Raw genomic sequence first — 9794 nt, forward strand, 5'->3', positions numbered from 1 at the left:
TCTGTAATCCGCTCTGTCTAATGTGGTGCCCACTAGTCACATGCGGCTGTCGAGCACTTGAAATGCGGCTGGTGCAACTAAAGAGCTCGATGTTTAACGTAACTTAATTATAATTAATTTAAATTAAATTGGCCACACGTGGTCCTGGGCAGCGCAGTTCTAGGTTGTGTCTAAGCAGAACAGCAAGTGCAAAGTCCCTGAGGCAGGAAGAAGCCTGGCTTGTCCAGGGAAGAAAAAGACTAGTGGGGTTGGTGTGTAGCAGTGGGAGTGCTACAGAATAAGTTCAGAGGGTGGGAAGGAGGCAGATCACAGAGAGGCTGGAAGGTGACAGGAAGAAGGTTGGATTTTAGATGTGGAATGAAGCCATCGGAGGTATTAAACAGGGAGAACACAGGCTCTGGTTTCTGTTTTAAAACGATTGAGTTCCACGTCTAAATCGAACGCAAAAGGTCTCTGAATAGGTTCTGGTGCCAACTCCAGTTTTGGAGGGGTGGCCCCCACACCAACAAGCAACTCTTGGACACCAGATGGATGTCCTACAGTTCAACTCAATTGTGACACTGCCTGGTGCTAGCATTAGATTCCACGGGGCAAGGGCTCAGTCCTACAAGACAGCTCCCACCCTCCCCAACCACTCCAGATGCCAGTTGCAAGACTTAGTTGTTACCTGTGCTTCTGACCACGCAGCTACAGATTGGAGTTTCCTACAACCTCTTCTTAAACTTCAGACACCAGTCACAAGTCTGGGTTGTTACTTGTACTTCCGACTGACTGGCTGTAAATCAGAGGTTCTCACGACCCTCCTCTCGGGATTGATTGATTTGCTAGAGTGGCTCACAGAATTCAGAGAAACCATTTACTTACTAGGTTACCAGTTTATTATAAAAGGATATAAGTCAGGAACAGCCAGATGAAAGAGAATAGAGCAAGGTCTGGGGAAAGGGCACAGAGCTTCCGTGTCCTCTTCAGGTGCAACACTCTTATCACCCCCACGTGTTCACCAGCCCGGAGGCTTTCTGAACCCATCCTTTTGGGTTTTTATAGAGACTTCTGTCAACTTAAAGAAAAATGCACAATGTAAGAGTTGTGAGCTTAGGTTTTATTCAGAGAACTTACTGAGGACTATAGCCCAGGAAACAGTCTCTCAGTAGATCTGAGGGGACTGTTGTGAAGAAGAAGGGGAAGAAGCTGGTGTGTGTGTGTGTGTGTGTGTGTGTGTGTGTATATATATGTAGTGTATATATATTTGGCTAGGGAATACGTGCAGTCAAACATACATCTTGGTAAAAGATTACTGCTAGTCACAGAGAACAGATAACTCAAGTTAATGATTTTAGTGCTTTTCTATGTGTGGGAAGATGCAAGAATCTGGGGTCATGAAAATTCTTCCTAAGATATACATCTAACTATCTAAGGGCCCTATTTTTCCAAAGCACAGGGTGCCTCATCCTGTTTTTCATCCTGAATTCCTCTCAGGGTGCACTCTCAGTGAGAACTGGGTGGTGAGTGATGCTCTTTCTGTTTCTTTGTTTTACACTTCATTACATAATCATAATTGATTAAATTACTGGCCATTGGCAATTGATTCAACCTCCAGCCCCTCTCTCCTCCCCAGAGTTTGCGGGGAGGGAGAAGATGGGTATAGAAAGTTCCAACCCTCTGATCACTTGGTTGGTTCCCCTGGCAACCATCCTTCATCCTCGGGTTACCCAAGGGCTTTCCGAAAGTCACCATTGATATAACAAAAGACATCTTATTGCTCTTATCACAGGAAATTTCAAGGGTTTGGAGAGTTCTGGGCTAGGACCGGGGATGAAGACCAAATATATATATATTTAATGCAGTTTAGTCACCACAGGGGTGACTTATAAAGATACACTGATAGTAAACAAAAAGGTAAAAAAAATTACAGCATTTTATGTTTTTTAAATGGCACCCATTAAAGACTGAAATAGTCAAAATTTGAGACACTTTTACACACTCAGTACTTCAAAAGTTCACAGACAACAATGAATTAAAAATCACTTTAAAAAATCTAGGTTTTCACTTCTGCTTAGGAAAAAACTTCATGGTGGCAGTTTCTAAAACCCATCCTCGTTGCTCGGGAACAATTCGTGTTGGCACCAGAGGATCCTATTTGCAAATAGTGGGTGAAAGAGTCAGTCCACAGAACATAATTTGGCGAGGGCTGACTTGCACTCTTGCTCTCCAGACTTCTGTGGCTAAATGGCAGTAAGTCAGATAGGAACAGGCTTTGGACCACAAGCTCTGGCTTATCAGGAGGTGGTCTAGATGAGACATCTCATGGTTTGGAATACAGCAGTCCGTTCAGCTTCATATGAAAAGGAAAGTGTCAAAGAGTGGGGTTACCCAGTGAATGGCTTGGTAGCTGTCATTTCACTTTACCCCTATAGTTTTTAACAAGAGCATCCTGTGTGTGGATATGGGGAAAGCTGGGCTTGAGGGACATGCTAAAAAGGGAATAGTATCTGTGACTGTTGACAGCAAGCTTACAAGTTTGACACTGGTCAAACCAAGTCAGCCTGCAGAGGTGCTGACCTATTGGCCTTCCTACCTACTCAGGTGCTTCAGGTTCCCATCCCTGCCACCTACCCCACCCCGCCAGTGAGACTTCTGATCGGAAGTCGGTAGACAGGAGAATTCAATGTCGGCACATGGATGAAAGGATGAGGCAAAGGACCTACGGGTTATCTGGTAAACAATAAAAAAACTACCTACCCACAACGATTTTCCCAGGCCAACATCACAGGAAAAGAACCAAGTCATCACTAGCTTCTGCTGGCCCAGTATGTGTGGATACTCCCTGAGTGGCTGGAAAGGTGGGGAGCCACCAATATGAGGACCAGGCAGGTGCCCAGCTCCTTATCACCTTGGTCCACCTATCTGCACACCCCGTGCTTCCACCTCCCAGAGCCCTTGAAATAAGACCCAGGGAAGGATCCTTGGGCTTCGCATTAAAACCACCTTGCTGCCAGTGGAGGTTTGATGGGATCCAATAGTTGTTACTAAGAAAAAAGTGCTTTTGCAAAAGGGGCAGGTTAGATGCGGGAGGTGATAGGAATACTCTTTAGAAAAAACTCAAGTCCCACTGCTTGTCAATACCCAAAAGGCTGAGGCCACGTAGGGCACAACCTGCAGTTTGGTCCACGGGAACACTGAGTGGAGGAGGCGCCCTCACTGCCTGACTCATGGAGCAATTAACCATCCTTTTTGGCTGGGGGAGCATCAAAGAGCCGGATGCCTTCTTGCACAGCAGAGAGAACCCGTAGATCTGGGGAGCGATGAGGAAGGCGTTGGCCACACTGCAGTAGAAAGGAATGTGGACGGCACTTGGAGCAGGCTCAGTCCCTGCTGCTGCCGTAGGACCAGTACATGAAGGGGAAAAGGAGGATCCGGCATGGGAAGAAGTGGTCAGCGTGCGGATTCCGTTCACCTTGTACAGCAGTGTGTGCTGCTGCTTTGGCTCAATCAGAACTCTGCCCAGCGACACAAACGGAGTACTCAGTTCTGCCGTGAAGATGCAGCCAGCAGAGAAGTCCCCAAGCTCTCCCCTAAGCCTCTGTGCAACCGGCACAAGGACAAACAGAATAACTGCATGGTGCGTGATCATGAGGCGTTTTTACTGAGGAAGTTTCGAAAAATGGTGAGGGAATGTCTGCTGCTCTGGTCCCCGGTTCGGTACCATTCACAGAGGTACATGGCTTAGGAGTCATAGATCATGTATGGAATCAAAACCCAGACATATTCTCAGGCAAGCCAGTGCCTGTCGGTGATCACGTGGCTCCAGGAGCGAATGATGATGATCCCAGACCCGGTGGCCAACCCAGCCTGCACTGAAGAAGCCAGCCTGGTGCTGATCATCACGCAGTCGTTGTGGGTCCAGGCGGGCCGCGCGCGCCGCAGCCCCCAGGTGCAGAGCCCAAAGAGCCCCGAGAAGAAGAGCGAGCCCCAGGCCAGCGGCAGCAGCTTGGGTGCTCGGGATCGGCCGCCTCGCTCGGCGCCCTCGGCGTGGCTCGTTCGGCTCCGCGCGCGCGGCTCCGGCACTGGCGCGGCCCGCCCGCCCCTATTTCTACCTTCCGCCCTCCGCCCTCCGCCCTCCGCCCCCGCCCCCGGCCCCGGCCAGCCGCGACTCCGGCCGCCGGCGGGCGCTGCTGTATTTATTTTTATAAATTGCAATATCACAGTCCCCCTCCATAACAGCTAGGGGAAAAAAGGGAGAAACTAAGAAATTTATATTTTTTAAACATGGCGAAGGGCTTTGGATGCAAATAAGTCTAAAAGAATTAAATTCCAGAGAATAAGGAGCCCTTCCTGCTTAAGTGGACATTGGTGGTCACTCCCTGGGGCACTTGTTGAGTCTGGGCAAGGGGACGTGGAAGAGTGGGCTTACCACGAGCTGACGGACTCTGTTTGGTAAAGAAAAACCAGTGGACCTTTAATGGCTATTTAGGGAGACGTGAGAGATTAGAAACTAAAGGAGCTGAATGTGTGCAATTGGGTTTTCCTGCCTGCCAGTCTTCCCCATAAGATTTTTCTGAATTCTTGCCAAAATGAGTAGCTGGGGTTGGATTAGAAAGTTTGCTCATTGGAAGGAGAAGCAATAAACATGACGAGCATGTTTATAGAACATGACAATTTGATTCTAAAGCGGATGGCGGGGGTAGGGATAAGTTGGAAGACTGGGATTGACATATACACACTACTATATATAAAACAGATAACTAATAAGGACCTACTGCATAGCACAGGGAACTCTACTCAATGCTCTGTAATGGCCTATATGGGAAAAGAGTCTAAAAAAGAGTGGATATATGTATATGTATAACTAACTCACTTTACTGTACACCTGAAACTAACAACGTTGTATATCAACTATACTCCAATAAAAATAAAATAAAATAAAATGTATGGGGAAAATCAAAGCCTCTAGAAGAGCTACAACAATCTTGAAGAAGAACATGGTTGGGGGTTTACACTATATGACTTTCAATGCTTACTGTAAGACCTACAGTATGACGGTGTGATATTGGTATTAATATAGACAAAGAGACCAGTGAAGCAAAACAACGAGTGCAGACATAGACTAACATGTACACAGGCACTTGGTTTAAGACAAAGGTGCCAGTTTAGTACAATGGGGTCAGGAAAGTCTTGTCAATTAATGCTAATGAAACTGTGTATCAATATAGTGAGAAAATGAATCTTGAATCCTTCCTTACTTCATACCACATCATTTTTTGCATAATGTCAACCTACAACTGTGCTGTCCAGGGTGCTAGCTATGAAATTAATTCAGGATGGATCACAGACCTAGATATGAAAGCTAAACCTATAAAACTTCTATGAGAAAACACAGGAGAGTATTTTTTATAACCTTTGGATAGGTAGACAAAGATTTACTAAAGAAGACTCAAAAAAACCTAAGCATAATATGTAAAATAATTGGACTTTATTAAAATTTAACACTTCTTCTTGTGAAGACACCACTAAGAATGTGAAAAGTCGTCACAAATTGAAAGAAAATATTTGCAAAAAGAAAAAAGCAAGCAGTTCAACATTTTTAATGAACAAAAACATGAACATGCGTTTCACAAAATATAATTTCTACATGGCCATAGCATGTGCAGGGTGATTAACATCCTTCGTCATTAGGCAAACTCAAATTAAAACCAAAATTAAAAAGACTGTTTCAACAAATTTTAGCAAGAATGTAGGAATCCATCTGTATTCATTGGTTGCAAGAAGAAAACCAATTCTTTTACAGAACAAGAAGCACAGAGTAGCACTGAGCTGAAATAGACTGCCAGATATTTCTCCAGCAAAGATAGGTTTATTTGGGATCAGCGGAGAATTGCAGTTGGGGTCTGCGACCATGGTGAGCCATGTGCAAGTCCCCGAAATGCAAGGGAAGGGGGACACTTTTAAGTGGGTAAAAGGAAGTTGGGAAGGCTATAGTAAACAGAGCTGAGGGCTTTTCATTGACTGAATCCTTGTCAGGAAAGAAGAGGCATCTTTCTTCTTCCTATTGGGCTCTGCTATTGATTCAGGGCACAGGAGCGCCCCCTTATGGTCTTCTAGCTCTACTCGATTAAGACTTTTTTTTTTTTTTTTTTTTTTTTTTTTGCGGTACGCGGGCCTCTCACTGCTGTGGCCTCTCCCGTTGCGGAGCACAGGCTCCGAACGCGCAGGCTCAGCGGCCACAGCTCACGGGCCCAGCCGCTCCGCGGCATGTGGGATCCTCCCGGACCGGGACACGAACCCGCGTACCCTGCATTGGGAGGCAGACTCCCAACCACTGCGCCACCAGGGAAGCCCCTCGATTAAGATTTATTTTTACTAATTTTTACAGTAGGCAGGCTCCAGGCACAAGTACCTAGCTCTGTTTTCAGCTTTTCTCCTAGTCCTGCCCTTATACCTGGTTTTGTGGACAAAGCAGACTCTAGATTGTGTAATCTAAGGGAACTTCAGAAGTTGGGTGAGTCCCTGGGGGGGGGGGGCATGAGGCGGCACAGCCCTTGAAGTTCACTCTTGCTTGCTGACACGCCACCAAGCAATGGCTCTGGGCAGTGCTGCACAGTAAACCCTTAGTGGTTAGAGGGAGCGATGGTCTCCCTGGGATGTAGCCCACTGGCCAAGAGACACATGACCACCAGCCATGGGATCCACCAGGCAAGAAATACACCAGCCAAGGAACTCTCAGCCATGGAAGGGGGTTCTCATTCGCCTGTGTTGGTGATTTCTCGGGTATGAGATAAGGAGCACCGTAGGGCAGTATGATTTCTGCCTACACGACCCCTACACCTTCCAGCTTCCATGATTGCAGAGACTGAGGAGGGTGACTGCCTAAGATGTGAAGGGCATTGCTGAGTCGATCATCTTAGGAGATCGACACACACATGCACAGACAGATACAGACACACTCAGGTCCCATGCGGCTTGTTCCTGGCTGAGGTTTCCTGGCGCCTTCTCTCTGCCGAATGCTCTCCCTTTCCATATCCAAATCCCACCATGTCCAAGAGATCCAGGGGTCAGGGCACTGCCCCATTCTCTGTAAGAATGAAACTGCCAGGCTCTGTCCTCAAGCAAAACAGAAACCTTCTGCCTTCCACTCTCCATTCTGCTCAGGGCAGCCGGAGCAACCCCACAACCTAAATCAGACTCTCTCCCTCCTTGGCTTAAACCCTCCATGTTCCCATGGCTCTTGGGATCAAACCCAAATCCCTCACCCAGGTGTTCAGGCTCTGCCTTGGTCTGTTCCTCTCCTCTTGCTTCCACACTCTAACCACACTGCCTTTGTTTCTGTTTCTGGATCACACAACTCTCTTTCCCATCTCAGGGCCTTTGCACTTGCCATTCCCCCTGCCTGGAACTCTTTCACCCTGATCTTCTCATGGCTAGCCCCTCATCCAGGCTTGGATGTCCTCTCCCCAGACAGGTCTTCCTTGACCTCCTCACTCCCCATTTCACCTCGTGTCACCCTCCTGGGTCCCTATCCCTTATGTCCTAGTTATTCCCCATAGCCCTTGGTCCTCTCTGAAATCATTTAGTTTATTTATTCAGGTTTTTCCTGTACATCTCCCCATCTACCCCATGGACTGCGAACTCTGGGAGGGCTGTGGCTTTGTCTCTCTTGGTTGCCACTTGGCCTTCAAGAGCAGAGCACTGCCTGGTGCACTGTAGGCTTCCAATACTTCCATGTTAAAAAAAAATTACATCCTGCCCTTTGCCTATCGAAGAATCAACCCAGAATGTACTAGCCAGTACTTGAGGTCCACCCACTTCATTCACTGAGTCAATCAGGAGTTCAAATAGGGAACAACAACAAAAGCAAATAGTTGAGGACTTTCCTGGTGGCGCAGTGGTTAAGAATCTATCTGCCAATGCAGGGAACATGGGTTCGAGCCTGGTCCGGGAAGATCCCACGTGCCACGGAGTAACTAAACCCATGCGCTTCAACTACTGAGCCTGCACTCTAGAGCCCGCGAGTCGCAACTACTGAAGCCCGCGCGCCTAGAGCCCGTGCTCCGCAACAAGAGAAGCCACCGCGATAAGTCCGCCACTGCAACGAAGAGTTGCTCCCCGCTCTCTGCAACTAGAGAAAGCCCACGCGCAGCAACAAAGACCCAACACAGCTAAAAATAAGTAACTAAATTAATTTTTTAAAAAAGGCAAATAGTTGAAACCCCACATCTTTGTTCATTGAATCAATCAAGAGGACAGGCAGAGAACAGGGGTGGGGGGGCGTGCCTAAGTAATGCTTCCTTCGTACACTGAACCAACCAGAATCTGGATCTAAATGCTTGAGGCACCGCCCTCCCAGCATCCTCCGTATCAGGGCAGCCAATCACAATAAAGTGGTAACCAAAAGAGGCCGCGCCGCTGTGACTCAACTCGCCAGGGCAGCCCCAGGACGAGGATGAGTGAGCGGACAGCCGCGGCATTAACTGTGGATGCTGATCGGGAAATAGTGGGGAGTTTAAGGGAACAGGGAGGGAGTCAGGAGAGGACAGCCAGAGCTAATATGGGATAGACAGGGGGATGATGGGTGTCTGAGTGTCCAGGAGGGAACTGTAGGGTCGCAGGAAAGTTTTTTGGGAAAAGGAAGGGACTTGTGTGGGAAGGAGGCTGGAGGTTAGAAAAGAATGGGAAAAGGTTATGGGAGACAAAGAGAAGACTATAGGGGTCCAGGAGAGGGTTACATGGGATAAGGAGGTTCTTGTGGGACAGGGAGAGGGTTAGGAAAGGACCAAGGGGAGGTTATGGAGTCTCAAGAAGGGGTTCTGGGGGAAACAGGAAGGGATTTATATGAAAAAATGGAAGGGTGTATAGAGGCAGGGGAGTGTAGGACAGTGAAGTCATAGGAGGGGGTTATGGGGAACAGGGAATTAAGGGGGACAGGGAGGTTATGGGAGAATGCATGGGTTATGGGAGGTGTTATGACGGACAGGAAGAGAGTTATAGGATCAGGGAGAGGAGTGAAGCAGGACTAGGGCAGAGTTACAGGATGGGGAATATGAGCTATGTTGCCAAATCTTGGCCCCCTATACACTGATGCCGAATAAAAATACGGAGACAGAGATTTGGAAGATAAGAAGTAGAGAGGCTTTTTATTTTCTTTGCCAGGCAAAGGGAAGACACAGTAGACTAGCACCTCAAGAACTGTCCCGCCCATCCTGGGGAATTACAGAGGGTCTTATAGGTGGAACTCGCAGTCCAGGGTAAGCGATAAGAATCCAAGTGGTGAAGGTCTTGCATTCTTCTTCTTCTTGCAATATTTTAAAACAGTCACTGCTGGCATCAGGCAGCCTGGTGATTGGGTCCGTTCATCCCTGGGTTACTGGCCTGTGACCTCCTTTCTGAAATGTAAACAGGTACAAAGGGTGATTTGCTACAAGAGAATGCAGCGAGAGTAAATGCTGGGTGCAGGGCACAATTCTTATGGAATCAGAGAGTAATTAGCTTTGTTTAGCTTTGTGAAGGCCAAGTCTAGCTACAAGTGTGTGTTAGTAGTAACAGCTAAAGAATAACCAAGATTACTTAACTCTTTCAGGCCTGTTTATGCTGTTTCCCCAGCCTGTTCATTGTTGCTTATTTTCCTTTTTTATCAGAAAAGTCTCATTTCTGCTGCAACAGGTACAGACAAAGGATTACAGAAGTGACGAGAGGGTTAGAGGGGTGCAGAGAGTAAGTAATCATCTAAAGCAGTGGTTCTCAAAGCCTGGTCCCTAGCCTGCAGTAGCAGCCTCACCTGGGAACTTGTTAGAAATGCACAT

The 9794-nt window shown here is 47.4% G+C and overlaps 1 pseudogene; it reads right to left on the bottom strand.

Moving 5' to 3' along the window:
* Nucleotides 1–3218: 3218 nt before the first annotated feature.
* LOC136140268 (TLC domain-containing protein 3A pseudogene) lies at nucleotides 3219–9794 on the bottom strand (annotated as a pseudogene).

This window comes from Phocoena phocoena, chromosome 20 (genome assembly GCF_963924675.1).
Source record: "Phocoena phocoena chromosome 20, mPhoPho1.1, whole genome shotgun sequence".
Lineage (NCBI taxonomy): Eukaryota > Metazoa > Chordata > Mammalia > Artiodactyla > Phocoenidae > Phocoena > Phocoena phocoena.